Source organism: Heliangelus exortis, chromosome 3, assembly GCF_036169615.1.
Source record: "Heliangelus exortis chromosome 3, bHelExo1.hap1, whole genome shotgun sequence".
Taxonomy (NCBI): Eukaryota; Metazoa; Chordata; class Aves; order Apodiformes; family Trochilidae; genus Heliangelus; species Heliangelus exortis.
Genome location: NC_092424.1, coordinates 59,059,001 through 59,074,155, shown reverse-complemented (window position 1 = coordinate 59,074,155; position 15,155 = coordinate 59,059,001). Strand labels below are relative to the sequence as shown.

At 35.6% G+C, this 15,155-nt stretch overlaps 1 protein-coding gene across 16 annotated transcripts in view; it reads left to right on the top strand.

The window, feature by feature from the left end:
- The window catches only part of EYA4 (EYA transcriptional coactivator and phosphatase 4), a 149,371-nt gene that overhangs the window by 28,139 nt on the left and 106,077 nt on the right, over positions 1–15,155 (top strand). The gene's annotated exons all lie outside the window — the stretch shown is intronic.

Genomic DNA, 15,155 nt, shown 5'->3' with positions numbered 1-15,155 from the left:
GTTTGTCTCACAAAGGCAACTTCTAGGTATGAAACTAAGTTTATTTCAGCAAGGAAAAGATCTGGCTGAGTAAAACATTTCTTAAATGTTGCAACAGACCTAGCTTGTCATACTTCTCTCTTTGTGTCTCTGTTTTAACTGCATCCTGACACCGGTTTCATGGTATTTAAGGCAAAACCAGGACAGAATTTTGTTAAACAAACAAAAGGCTCTGATAAGCTATTTGTCATTTTCAGATAAGAAGAGGGCTGAGAAATACTCTGAAAACATATATATTTAAGTACTTAAATACTGTGGTATTTAAGAACCTGTACCTGAAATCTAAGATATTTATCAGAAAATTTACTTATCTGGAAAACCTTGGCCACCTATAGTAAAATTGTAATGTTTCAGTGGAGTCAAGAGACTTTCCCTTTTTCCAGGTGCGTTGTCTACAGAACAAATAAAAAAGGGAAAAAAAAAAGGGGGGGGGGGGGGGGGGGGCAGGGCAAAGAGGTAGTGGTGGTACAGGTGCCTTTGGATAAGCCTGAATCTTAAATGCAATACGACTTGCTGGTTTACCTGATGAAGCATGTTCTTTTGCTAACACTTGTAGATGAAAAAGCTGTGTCTGGGCAATAGGCAGCTAAGACATTTCTTTCTGTTTCTGAGATTGATATAAAAAAATTTAGTGTTCTTTCCTTTAGTGAAAGAAAAAACTGTTAAGTGATCTGAACAATCATATGGTCAGATGTTCTTTATAACATGAATTGTCACTGGCATACACCAGAAAAAAACAATTCTTTAGAGTAAATAACAATGTTACAATATTTTCTAGATTTTTAGCAGGAATAAAAATAGCAGTTTAACAGAGCTCAGTGTAACACAGTATATTATATGTATTATCAACCTAGAACTTTTAATATGCTCAGTATGTTGTGTGGCTTCTTTCTTCCTGAAAGAAGTTTACAAGACACTGGTTCCAGTGCCAAATGACATACTTTTTAACATTAATGGAGAATATGAGGGGTTTTACTTTTTTCTGTTTGAAAACAACTGTAAGTCAAATTTGGTAGCATAAAAAGGAGCAGAGTCTGCTGCAAATCAGATTTCAAAATAGGGACTAAACACAGTGTTTTTATTCTTGGGATCCTTCAGGCATCACTCATTGCTAAGCTCAGATGTATGCAGGTTGGCATTCTCATCTCAATTTTCAGTATGTTCTTTGCTGTACATTTGACTAGCAGGTAAGGTACAGGGAAGGGACTTGGGAGAGTGTCTCTGATTCAGAGGACACGAAGGAAAGATGCATTTTAATCCCTAATGATTCTTTGGTTCCTTCTCTTGCTCTGCCTCCTATCCTCAGCACTTGCAGACTGTGGTCTGGAAAATCCTAGAGAGAGAATTTCCAAGGCACATATGCCTATCATTTGCTAAGATACTACAGAGATGAAATGTTAAGTCTGAATCTTAAGTTAAATATAGGGGAATTAATGGTTTGTTGTTTTCTTGTTTGGTTGCTTTTGGCTGTTTTGTTTTGGTTTTTGGGTTGCTTTTTTTGTTTGTTTGTTTTTTGTTGTTTTTTTTTTTTTTTTTGTAGTGGAAGCAGTGACTAGTGCGATTTCCTTCACGAAAAAAATTTCTTATAGTGCAAATTTTTAATCATTCCTGATTCTATAAAACTGTATTTGGTTTTGAATTTTTAGTCTGTGGGTCTTGCCCACATGCAAATGTTTTTGTTTAGGTGATTCGGTCGAAGTATACAAGGGAAGCAGCTGAAGCAAACCTCGCTTACTTCCAAAATGAAAAATTTTCTTATTGCAGTTAGCAATGTTGTTAAAATTTAGTACAGGTTTTCAAGTTTCAGTTTGTCATACAGTCACCTTCCCTATGGGAGTGCTCATGGCTTTGTAGTGACATTGGATGGGATGCAACCTGAACACGTTTGAGTTATACGTAATAAACACGCACTGCTTGGGAACCTCATGTTGCTGGGTGCCACAGTGCAGACACTAAATTCCTTCTTTAAAAAAGTCAGACTACGATTGTAATTAAAAAACCATAAGTGAGTAATGTGTTCTTAAACAGGTTTTGGGAATTCTATGCTTAATGATTCTGAGTACATATGTGCATTTATCACCTCAGGTAGGATTAAGTATAAGAAAACTTGTTCACTAAATGGTGATCCTCATAGTGGCTCTTGAGAAAGTAGGAAGACCTCTACTTGGCTTTTTTTTCCCACTCATTTGGAGATTCTTACCTCACTTTTAGAACTCTTCCAGTAGCCTGTGCCTTGACTGAACTTGCTCTCCAGGACTTTGGGCATTTGCTGGAGCAGAATGGGCTGTTATTTTCTCTCCTTCTTTTTAGCTTGTTTAATTTCAGATGTGAAGTAGACTTGATAGTATGGCAGTTTTTGAAATAAAATAATTCTGCAATGAAATCTGTGGAGTATTTCTGTCCTTTCAAAGGGTTTTACCATAAGAGGGAGCAATGCGTTTATTACTAAATATAGTAAATAACAATTTAAACTATGCTCTTCAGGGCACCACAAGTGAAAATCATAGGTTTCCAAGGAGTTGATACCACACTGATTTTTGTGTATAACTTGATTTTATGTCAAGGAATCCAGAGTTAAATATAATGGAGGAAATTTTTGTATTTTTCTTGCAAGATGCTAAATTTAATCTGGAGATAACTGCAAAATGAAATTAACATTAGAAGAAATAGTCTTTTAGGATCAAGGGTAGTTACATGATGTATCACTGCTCATCAACTCTTCAGCTCTTTCTTTCAGTTCAGTAGTATTTAATTTTGACAAAAACACATACTAATAAGGTTTCCCTGAAAACTCAACATTGGCATGAAATTTCCAGGTTGAAATAATACCCAATTTATACTGAGTAGAATTATCTAATATTTTGACAACTTTATACTGAACTATTTACTGAAAATCTCTAAGTTAATGTAATTTAAACTGTATTTCAGAGTATGCCCATGGTAGCAGATGTATTACAATAATGGTACACTTCAGACATTAACCTTACAGAGGGTTCTGTCAAAAGTCCTGGTGCTGAGTTGTGATAAGTGAGACTGAATAATTGCCTAACAGAACCTCCTGCCAGTTATAATAAAGTCTGAAGAAGTCACTTATTCGACTGCAGTTGATAGATTTGGAAATATATCTATGCTTTATTTATCTATGCTTTATGCTTTATTTTATATATCTATATATATATTTACGCTTTATACTTTTACCTAAATGCCTCCATACTGATGAAAAAGAACTTAGAAGATGGGCATTTTACACATTCTGTAGCCACGCAGCTATAGTCAACCTGTTGATGTTTCTTTTTTATATCTACAAAATTTGAATACATATCTAGAGCCTGATCCCAACATAATTATTTCTGTGTTGTGCAGCTGTAAAATTCAGAAGCTGTGGAAAGCCTATCAGTAGGGAGTCAAGCAGACCTACTGTGCAAAGAGCTTATGTGAGCAATTAAAAAAAGACAGGAGAAAAAGAGGTATATTTAGGTTGTACTAATTGTTACTTTTGTCTTCAGTGGTGTATGGGAAATTGTTTGTTTTGCCGGACAAGGAAATCTTGGTGTGGTCTATGTGCTAAAATACATGATGATAAAAAGCAATGATTATGGTCATCAAGCCTGTACTTCATATTCCTTCATGTATGAATTAATTTTTCATGATAATGAGACCCTATTCTTTATCAGGAAGACCTCTGTTAAATTTTGTCTAATTGTACTTCCATTGATCTTGCAATAATAGTGCTACGGATATGATGCACAGTCATGCTGCAAAATTCACCCAGTTTACCTGTAAGAACATGGGCCTAATGAATAACTGCAATTAACCCACTGGCAGGCTTTATTCTTTGCTCTCTGGGTTCACTTAACATGCTGTGCATTGAAGAGGAAGGATGCCAGCTGGTTATAAAGGGGCTGAAGGATGGCTTCTTTAAAATCACCAGCTACAGAAACCCATCTGGCATGTCCTCAGGGCAGGAGCTGACTTACTGCTTGGCCTCCTCCAATTTCCAGCAGTCTCAAGGGACACTTTCTGGGGCCTTTAGTGAATACAGGATGAGGTGTCTAAGCAGGACTGATGCAGTACTTCAAAACATCTGAAATTTTCAGCTGAGCGCTCAAAAATTATACTTGCTGCTGGTGTAGTTTCAGAGAAAGATGAGAGAAAATAGCAACATTTATGATCCAGTCCAATTAAGGGTGTATTTTAGAAATGTTATCCATACTGGGTATACCATGAAACTCAGGGAAAAGGAAAACTAAAACCAAAACAAACAAACCAACAAACAAAAGAACCACTGGAAATCTCCCCTTTATAATTCCATGGAAATGGAAGTTTACCTTCTTGGGGTCTGAAACTTTACTGCCGTTATCAGTAGCCAGCATCCTTCCAAAAAAGACTGCTGATGTCTTCTTCCAGCTAAGCCATTCCCTTGGTAGTGAGAGGAAGAAAATAAAGTTTGGTTTTCTTCATTAGCAGTATTTTAGGTTGTTCAAATGAAGAGATTCTGCAAGTTTTGATTGTGCATGGCATCTTTTTTATGTCTATGCAGTGCAAGTTTCCGGGCCTCTTGGACTGGATGGATTTAACTGGAGCCATCACTGCTTAGGCACTGTAATTTAAATTCTTTCTAGGCAAGGGTGTCCTGTAACTCTTAACTAAAATGGACTACATAAACAAGGTTGTTTTAGTAAAGCCAGATGACAACTTTGAACTGCTATTAAAACTTCTTACCTCTTTACATCATGACTCTAGTAGCAATGACACATGTTAATTCCTCTAAAGAGAAGGATTGCAATGCAGAGATCAGAAACAATGATGAGGATCTAAGGAGGAATCTTGTCTCTGATTACTGCTACAGAGATGAGACACTTGCATTTGGCTACATAAAGTGGTTACTGTTGTGTGAAGAACAAAACCACATTTCTACCATTGTCTTCCTTTTTTTTTTTTTTTTTTTTAATTGTTCTACAGAAAGCTCAGTTTAGCCGGGAGAAAGTAGTATGCTGTCTTCTCTATAAATGCTAGTAATATTACATGTACAACTCTGCTTCCTCAGATGAAAATGCCTCTATTTAAATTAGAGAAAGCCAATGAGTGACTTATCCAAGGCCAAACTCAGCTATGCTTGTGAGTCTGACATCCATAAGCTCCACTGGAACTTGGCATCCTTCCTAGACCTTACCATTTGACGTCACGTTGTACATACTGTGAGGTTATAACGTCCCAGAAGTTGTAAATTTAATGATTTCAGATTAAAAGAGGGAAATGGAGAAAAGATTCATCTTAGAAACTTAAAGAAAAACTGTAGCTACCTTTCAAATGGAAATAAAATGATGAAAAATAGTTTATTTCTGGAGTTGACAAGACTATTCTGCATTGCTAGAAAGGGAATACTAAAAGTGTGTCCTGAGTCTATCCACTTCATTCTACTGAAAAGCTGATGGAGGTGATATGATAAGAAAGCATGGAAAATAATATGTCTGCTCCAGCAAATAATCTTTCTCCCCTCCTCTACCTTAGAATAAGGTAAGCTGCAGTGAAGAAAAAACCTGAATTTCTTTACTAGTATTTAGGCTAGTGGAGATGTTTTAAAATGTTTTTTGCTTTTTGTTTTGTTTTGTTTTTCCCCTTTGTCCAGTACAAGCTCACTTTGCTTGAAATATATTTGAGTAACTCTTCTAGGAGAAGTCAGATTTTTTTCCAGAATCTAGCTTATGATGAATAACAGTCTAAAGTTCACTAGTAGTCTCATTGTATGCTTGCACATCCTAAATCCTATCTCCAGTCAGTACATTCTGAAAACCATCCAACATCTGTATTACTTTGGTAGTCTTACTACCAAAAGATTTATAGTATAATTCTAGCAGATAATGTCATCCACTTTCTGCCCCAATAAAGAATGAAGCTCTTGAATTTTGACCACATTTAGATACTCTTTTTATTTTATTCAAATATGCACTCCACAGTTTTTATAATTATGGAAAAATTACTAAATCTTTATATTTATTGTATTTGAGCAAAACAAACATATAAAGTTAGCAGAAAATATGTATTAAAGGGGAAGAATAATTGTTACTATGCCAGCAAAGGTCTACTAATTGTGGCAACAGTGACTGACATTACATATACAAATAGCCATATATTATGAATTTTTTTAAACTGATAATATGGTATTGAACATTTAAGCTCATTAAACTTCTACGATACAGTTTTCAGCCATCAGTTAAGAGCCCTCTCCATTCATATGACATGGCTTTTGAGTAGTTATAGTCATCTTTATTAAAACATTATTACTGTATATACTGAATAGCAGACTAAGTGCCCAAGAGCAGTATTACTTTTTGGCTTAAGAGTTATTGCTTCCCTGGGACTTTGGTAATTTGCAAACTCTCTTTAAAGGAAAGAAATTGCAGATTAAAATAAAGGCCACCACAGTTTTACAGCAGATTCTGCCCTTTTGGGGAGCAGTGTGTTTCACTTACATGTAACTTAACATTATTTTCTTGCATGCAAGGGCAGAGCTAGTTTGAGGACTCAAAACTCTACATTATATGAAGAAATACCATTTTCACACTTGCTGTTAGTTCAAATATTTGAATACGTAAAATTTAGTAGAAATAATTTTAATTATTTGTAACATCTGTTACATCTACAGAAAAAAAGTCAATATTGGAATACTGAAATGTGTTAATATTTTAACTATCTAATTTTGATCAGCCAGTAAACATCTGCTAATTCAGCAGAAAATTCTTGGCTCTGAAAGCAGCAGTAAACAAAGAATCAAAATACATGGTAACCAAAACAAACCCTGCAGAACCTCCCCTGTATTATGCAGTGGGATTAACAGGTTTATTCACCTTATGTGCTAGGGTTTTATAGTTCATACTAGAAATGTTTGTCATTTCAGCAAATTCAGTCTAAGGATGAGAGAAAATATGCCATTTTTTTTTTTTTTTTTAAGAGTGGTCATGCTTGTTGGAGTTGTAATGGTGGGTATGTTTGTGTGCCCCCTACGTATCTATAAATTACCACTCTGTGTATATGTCATCTATTAAGAGAAACTGATGCAAAGAATGAGTTATAGAGAATCATGAAGAAAAAAATTAAAATCCAACCCAGATAATTCTGTGGAGTGTTCCTAATTAGTATGGCTATAGGAGGTGATGGGCTTTGAGAGCAGCAGAATGAAAAGCCCACGATGAAGTATTTCACTTTCAAAGAGGAATTCTTGTGTCTTTATTTGGCATAGTAAAGCACATGGTGAAGAAACTGCTGCGTGATAGCATGGGTTTGTGATTTGATACCCAATACCTTAGAGATCCTTCAATGATTGTTGCATGAGGAAAGGAAAAGCCTTCGGAAACTTTAATCAGTCTATGGCAGCAATGCATTAACTGGCATACAGAATTTGCAGCCCTCCACTCTTTCTGTCCTATTTATTTGTCAAGATGCTGAGACTTGAACAGAACTTTGCTTCTCTCCCTGAAATACCTCTGCATTCCTGTTAGTATGCTCAGGTGTTACATAGGGTTGGGTTGATAAAAAGGTGCCCAATTTATGAATGTTACCTATTTGAAAACTGTTCCTTTGGCTTAGTCACATAAGGTTGTGTTTCAGTAAGTGTAAGTAGAAAACAGTAACTCATTAGCCTGGCTATATTAGTTTGCAAAATTATTTCACAGAACTTGTTGAATAACTCTATAATTGAATTGTACAAAACCCTCTGCATTTGGATTGGCTCTTGCAAAATATGATAGTAATGCTGTGAGAGTGTCTGAAGCTTCTGGTTTTTTAAGTCCAAAGTTTACTGTGACCAGTACCCACTAAGGTTTCTGTTCCTTTACATTGTTAATAAAAATTGCCAAGGAATAAAACTGCAGCTTTTTAATTTAATTTTCTTGTATTAAAATTACAGTCACCTTGCAGGGAGGGAGATTCCAAATCTAATCTTTATCTCTTTGAATAAAGCTCTTATGGGCAGCAGAGGATTTTAAAACTTTGGTTCTCAGTGGGATGGTCAGAATGATTCTGCTATTATATACTTTTAGTCCTCTTAGTGTTTTTAGGTGATAGAAAATCAGCATGAACTAGCTGAAAAAAGTAACCTTTTGTACCAAAACAAATATTTGAAACTAAATGAGGCATCTGATATTCCCACACATACTCACAATTACCATTCTTAGACTTGGTTTTCTTCAGTGCAGACTGCAGTGCTTTCCTGCTGACTGATAACCACATGCAGATATAACAGCATCTCAAAACTCAACATTTTTCAGACTTACCAGTGGCTCTTGATCCATCTGGCTCACGTGTGCCCACAGTCAGCTTCCAGCCTTGCTCAAAGTATCTGCTGGACAGCCTTTCTTCCTGATGCCACCTTCGTTTCAGCTTTGTATGTCTCATAGGGTACCACTGAATAGAAGCAATAGTACAGAATTTGTGCTCTGCAGTGCAGATAATGAAAGAAAATGTTTGGGTTTCCTGAAGTTATCTTTCCTGTGTGTGATTAATAAACACATACAGAGTTCTTTCCTTCTCTGCTCCTTCTTTTTACTGACTCTTAACTAGGTGCGTGTCAGACCACTGGAACTCCAACAGCTCTTTGGTAACCAGCCATTTGTCCCCTTTATACTAATATACTTGAAGATGCCCAGAAAAAAGAAAAATAGCATGAGAAAGGAATAGTCTGCGCCTTTTGCAACATTTCTTGTAGTGGATGAGGCATGTGAGATACTGAATAGGTCCTGGGGTATGGTAATACTCAGGTCTCCTTTTGTCCATGCAGCATTTTACAGCTGAGTGTGCTTAGCTGCACTGTGTTATGAACCGTGCATCATATCTTAAAACATACAAGAGTACCTAAATGAAAGCTTATGCTACAAAACTAAGTTCAGTTTCTTTTACTCATGCATTTTGTATCTGTTATACCCATTTCCTATGGTACCATGGACCTGATTCAGAAAAGCATATAAGCATGTGCTTAATTAAGTGCTTTCCTGAGTAGGAATGCTTTTCTGAATTGGGGCCCATAAGAATAACTGGCATGTGGACTGTAATCTCCCACCTGGGGCATTCTGGGGGTGGATATTAGAAGGCAAACTAGGGTGTTCGTGTTGTTCTTTTCGGCTGTTCCTGCTTTCTGAAAGTCTTCTGCTGCTCTAGATTCAGGTTTTGATAAGACAGATTCATCCTGAGTTGAATTGGGCTTTATATTTATTATATTCATCACCTAAACCTCTTTGTTTTGAATAAATAAAGATGTAATTCATTGGAAAGCATATTTGCATTTCGTGTTAGAAAGCTAGATGTCATGGCAGCTGTTAAAAAAATTAAAAGCAAGCTGTCTCGATGTGGAAATCATTTTTGTCCCCTTTGGTTTTGATATTTAGTGGGGTTTAGTTTTTATTTTTACAAGAAAATTAATTTAGTTATTTAAAATCATGTGATCAGCTGCACAAAGTGTGTTCTTTGGCAAAGACCCAGATTCCTGTTCTCTTTTGGAAGTGCTACAGCTGCAATAAATTTGATTTCACCCTTGATAATTTCTATAATGTGTAGTAATAATGTATTGCTGATTTAGTGTTGTTGCCTTTCTACTAAGGAAAAAAGAAGGTAAAAAATAAAAAAATCACTAATTCTATTATATTTGCCACACGTAAGTAGTTGTATATACATAAAATTCAAATATGGTTCAAGATTTGTTTGGTGTCTTGTTTTGGGTTGTTATTTAAATAATATAAACTCTGTAGTTTCCATGTTATTTGTCAATTCTGAGAATTCTGGTAGGTTCCTGTGTTTCCTTTGAGGTCTCTGTTGAGCATTTCATAAAAAAATGCACAAGAATGAAGAAGCTTTGTCTCTACATTCATGAAACACAAAATATTACTTATACTTGATGTAATAAAAATTTGCAAAATACATATATAAGACAGGATATTTGGATGAGTGGAAAAAATTGACCTTTTATTTTGGTAAAGTAATTTAACTTAAAAAAAATTATTATTATTTTAAAAGCTGTTCTGTGGTCTTCTGTGGTTATGCTCATTTCATAGTTTTACCATTTCTTCCAAACCAGTTTTTTTTGTTGTTGTTGCATAGTTAACAGCCTTTTTAACTATTGCATTGCTCAGGCAGACACAGCTTAGCATTTTAGGCTTGTTTTTTCTTTTCTTTTTTCCTCGAAGAATGCTTAATATTTCATAAACCTTGCAAAAGCAATTATCTTAGGAGTGAAACTTAGTCTGTGAACAGAAAGGATGAATATCCAAAGGAGAGGGACCAGCCTCTCCCTCCCCATCCTGACCCAACCCCCTGAGTTCTGTGTGATAATGTGGGACATTCCCTGGGAGGGATGAGAGTACTTGCTGGTTGAATGTTATCATCTCTGTGCTTTGTCTTGTTAAAGAACATTTTTAGCAGGTAAAATGGAGTTTATTCTTCCCCTAGTCGTCAGGTGTTAAAGTATGTGCTCTGATAGTGCAAAAAAAAATAGGTTGTCCAAGGGGCTGACACAGCCACCAGTCCACCTGCCATGCCCAGGTACCACTCCTGTGCAGTCACTGACCCTTTCTTCTCATATTTACATTTATCCCTTGCTAGTCACCAAGGTTTTTAGGTCATAAACCTGGTGCAACAGAAAGGGGGTTGGGTTCCTTCCTTTTCATGGTATTTCTACCTGCTGCCTGTTTAATGGCTTTTCATGTGGAGGTAATTGTAGAGAAGATGCTGAGTCCCTATACAGCCTTTAGGAACTGTGGTCCTGTAGTACTTTGGTAACCCACATCTTGAAGTACAAGAAGAACTGAGCAGGAGGTCTCATGAGACATCATGAATTAGCAGAGGCAGGAAAAACAATGATTTCATGTTGGGAAGAGATTTTTAACTGGGCGGCAACTCTGCTGCTGCTATTTCACCCATCTTTTTATTTATCTCCTTTGCAAAATAAGGCAAAAGGAATAAACCAAAACTTTCAAGGGCATCTTTCTTCAGCTTCCCATTTAACCTTTCAGGTTCTGCGAAACCAGAACTTTCCTTTGCTTCATTATCTGCAAAGGAAGATCTTTCTCTTTGTTGTTCAGAGAACATTTTAAATAATTTAGTAAGCACAAGTGATTAAGGCATTAAGAATTAAAGTAGCTTTGGAATCAGACTGTGGTAATGGAGAAGCATTGCCTAAGTTCCCAGCTGAGCAAAAAATGGGGAGCCTTATTTATTCACCCAATTCCTGTAGAACAGGCAAGGCTTTGTTGGAAAGAACTGAACTGAAACCCATGTTTTTAAGGAAGAAAACTTCCCTAAGAACTGTACTGGTTCTTAAATTAACTTTTCAGGCTTACTCTTCTATAAGTTCATCCTTACAAAGTGGCACATTTTTGGTAGCATTTATTTTACTAAAAGCGTCTGAAATAAAACTATCTGTCCTTTTTTTAAAGTCTTTGGATTATCAATGACACCCTAACATAATTCCAGTTCTTCATTAATAATTAACTCTTCATTAAACCTGTTGTAGAACACTGCTAAATAACTGATGGGAAGACTATTGATAAAAATGCTGGTTTTATTATTCAGTAAAGCAAGAAAAAATGTATCTTGACAGAAAAATATTTACCTCAAAATGTAAATGTGTTACTGTTTTACTCTATCCAATTATCCAACGGATGCTGGACTATGTTTTGCCTGTAAAATGAAACATCAAAATTAGCCAGTATCTATTAACTTCTTGGTCTGCTAGTGAATTGAGGTAACCTCTACAATTCTATTAAGATATCAGTTGCTCTAAGAAAGATTTGTTTGTTTGCTGAGTTGATAAACTTCAGGGAAGTCATTCAGAGATACATTAGTAAGAAGCTAATCTATTTTTGAGTAACGTTTTCATAACTATATTTAGTTTGGAAAAAATAGGAGTAAAATAAAATTAGTTCCAGGAAGCAAATCAAAAGTAATTATAATCAATGTCCCTAGTAGATAGAAACCTCCTGATGTTAGTGAAACAAGCTATTCTTTTTTAAAGAGAGGGGTTGAGAGCACAGGGCAAAACTGCAGAGGAAAACATTTCCTCTTTCTGCTCCAGTGTTTTTGCTCTTCTCCTTCCACCTCTGCCCTTTCAGGTTCATGGGTCTGGCAGTAAAATAGTTGAAGACAGTGGTATATCTCATTTCTGTAAGAGAACTGTTTGGTGACAGTACTTAGCATTGCTCTCTTGTCTCAGAGGAGTAAGGGCAAGGAATGAGATGCAAAGCAAATTTATTTAGGTAAAGCAACCTGAAGTACCAATCATCAGGACTGCTGTCCTCTACTGACTGGACCATGAAATAACTCACGTGAGTCATCTCTGTTATGGCATCTAACCAGTAAGATGTATCTTCTTTATTCCTTTGGATTATTCCGTGGTTAGTATAAAATGGTTTGTGTGCAAGAGACATCAGTAGTTACAATTATCTTTTTGAAGGCAGGGCGGCTCAGCACTCTCTTAATCTTCTTGTGTCTTTGCTTACTTTCTGCATACCCTCAGTTGCACTTATTTCTTGGCTGAGAAAAAGCTTCCTCATCAGAAAAATGGAAGTATAAATGGAATCAAGAGTGACCAAGGTATGTGTAGTAGAAAGAAAATTCAACCCTAACTCTTCCACCTTAGTTTAGTGACCTGAGCATAATTTCTTATACACGGTTACATTGATGATGTACATCTATTTTGATAGAGGATAATAGTAGAATTGACTAAATTCATAACTGCTGCTCTTTTAAACCACCAGTACGTGGTTCTAGAGGTAGTAGGCAAAATCCACCCTTGATTTATGCAGTCTCAATCAATGGGATTAATGTATGGCAATTAAGTTGGAGTGTAAGCATCATGGTGTTTATACTACATGATAATGCCCTGGAATATAAAAGAACTTTGCTAAAGGCTTCTTTAAGAAAGAGAATAAAGAATAACATTTAATCTACTCACTAGCATATGATGTTAAAGGCAACAATAAAATGATGTAGAAAATAAGTTACCTATATTTATTTATATATAAAGATACATACACGCCTTTATTTACAACTGCTCTGTAATAGATTTTTTTTGGTTTTATTTTTCCTTTGTTTTGTTTTTTTGTGCTTTTTATTTTGTTCGCCTTTTTTTTTGGCTGGTTTGGTTTTGTTTTGCATTTTTTTTATTATTTTGTTTGTTTTTCTTTTTGCTGTCCAGCTTTGCTGTCTAGGAATCTAGAATTTCAGTTTTGTTTTGCCTTTTTTTTTGTTTTGCCTTTCTATTTTGCCAGGAAAGTTTGTCTCATTGAAGAACTGGGCATGTCTGCACCATGCAGTGGTGCAAAGTAGGAATACACGGATTAAGTCTATGCTGGTTGGCAAACTTGCAAGCATGATGCTGAGCCTGGCCTGGTTAAGATTTGTGGAAAGGTGGATAAACTGGGAAACTGGAGACACATAGCAGCAGCTTTAAACACCAAGTAAATGGTAGGAGGCATCCCAGAAAATGTTTGGGTTTTTTTTTCTCTATAAAGCTACTAATAAATCATCAATAAAAACATAGAAACCAGAGAACAGTTACAAAGCATACTTTCCTCCTCTAATTTTTCAGATGGACAGAGCCATGGAATTCTAGAAAATGAGAACATATCTGCCTTTTTGTCCATTTTTTGTGGGTAGTTTTTTCAGCAGAGAAATTCTAATTTTGATAAGGAGGTATATATCATACTGTTCACAAGGTGATGAGTTACAAAGACCCTTCATATCTTGAGGAAAAAATTTCAGTGCAGAAGCTTCCTGTTTGAAATTTTTCTCTGATAACCTTAAAATAACATGGTGCTTTTAGTACATTTCGAGGTAGTTTCCCCAGAAATCCCCGATCAAGCTAGAAAAGCAATGAAAGAATGTAGCTTCTATAACAAATTCCAGTTGTTAATTACAGCCTGACATTGGATGTTTTTCATCCACATAGCCCATATCCCTTTTAAAAGGATATAAGCCAGTTAGCACTTTGTAATTTTTCACATAATTTGCACATGTTTGGAAGCAGAGCAAAGCAACTATTAAGTAGAAGGCTATTCCTCTTTCTCTCCAGCCCTCTCCTCTGTATGGTGGAGAGAGGAGACCAGAGGCAGATAAGACATTAAGGAAGGGAGATAAATGTACTTCTGCTAAATCAACAATTTTGTGATAACCCTGCTTTTTATGTGTGAAAATATTGTTAAATCATCCCTTAAAGTGTATATACACACTTAACCTAAATGATAGCTGTTCTATACTCACAGAAAAATACATTTTTCTTAATGATGAGATATTAAATAACTTAAATAGCCAAATTGAAACCAATTCCTCCCAATAATTAGAATATAGATCTAGGAAGAGATGTTACAATGTGCTGTGAAGCCAAAGGATTGACAAGAGTAAACAGTGGCTTTGTCTTTCACATTTCAAGAAGTAAATTGTTGCTGAAAGCCTAGACATATGATGCTGAAAGACTGGTGTATTCATTTTGTAGATGATAAGAGATTTATAAAAGAAAGTTTTTTATATCTGGAGTCTTTAAAGACAAATTATATATGAGTGCTTTATAAATCCATACACATATTATATGAATTAGATCATTTTAGATGTATGTAAGAAGTCCCCTAAATTGCACAATAAAGTTGTAATTTACTTAAAAAAAAAAAAAAAGTCAAGCTGTGACAAGTTTTTTACAACGTGTTTAAGAAATCAGGCAGAATCTGTGATATTTGCAAGAAAACCAAACATGCACCACTCCATGGAGATAAAACAAGAGATAAGAGTTGTCAGGCTTTCAATTTAAGACATTTCTGGCTTTGTGCAGAAGCAGAGACAGATATCAAGAAGAATTACAGCTTATAAGCAGTGTTTTTTTAGAAGTGCAGTTTTAAATGTTGACATGTGCTACTCCAGTCACACTCTAGTCACCTTCCTTCCTTTTGAGTATTGTCCTCAACACTAAGTTTCTAACAGCAAAGTCTTGTAAACAGGACATCCAAAGTTAAGACATTTGGTGGGATATGTCTGGATGTGTGCCCATCTGGGACATGGGAATTGGGCACCCTTTCTGTTACATTTGTATATTTATATGTATTTATCTATTGCAGTCCATTCTGTTAATGTTTTGGAAA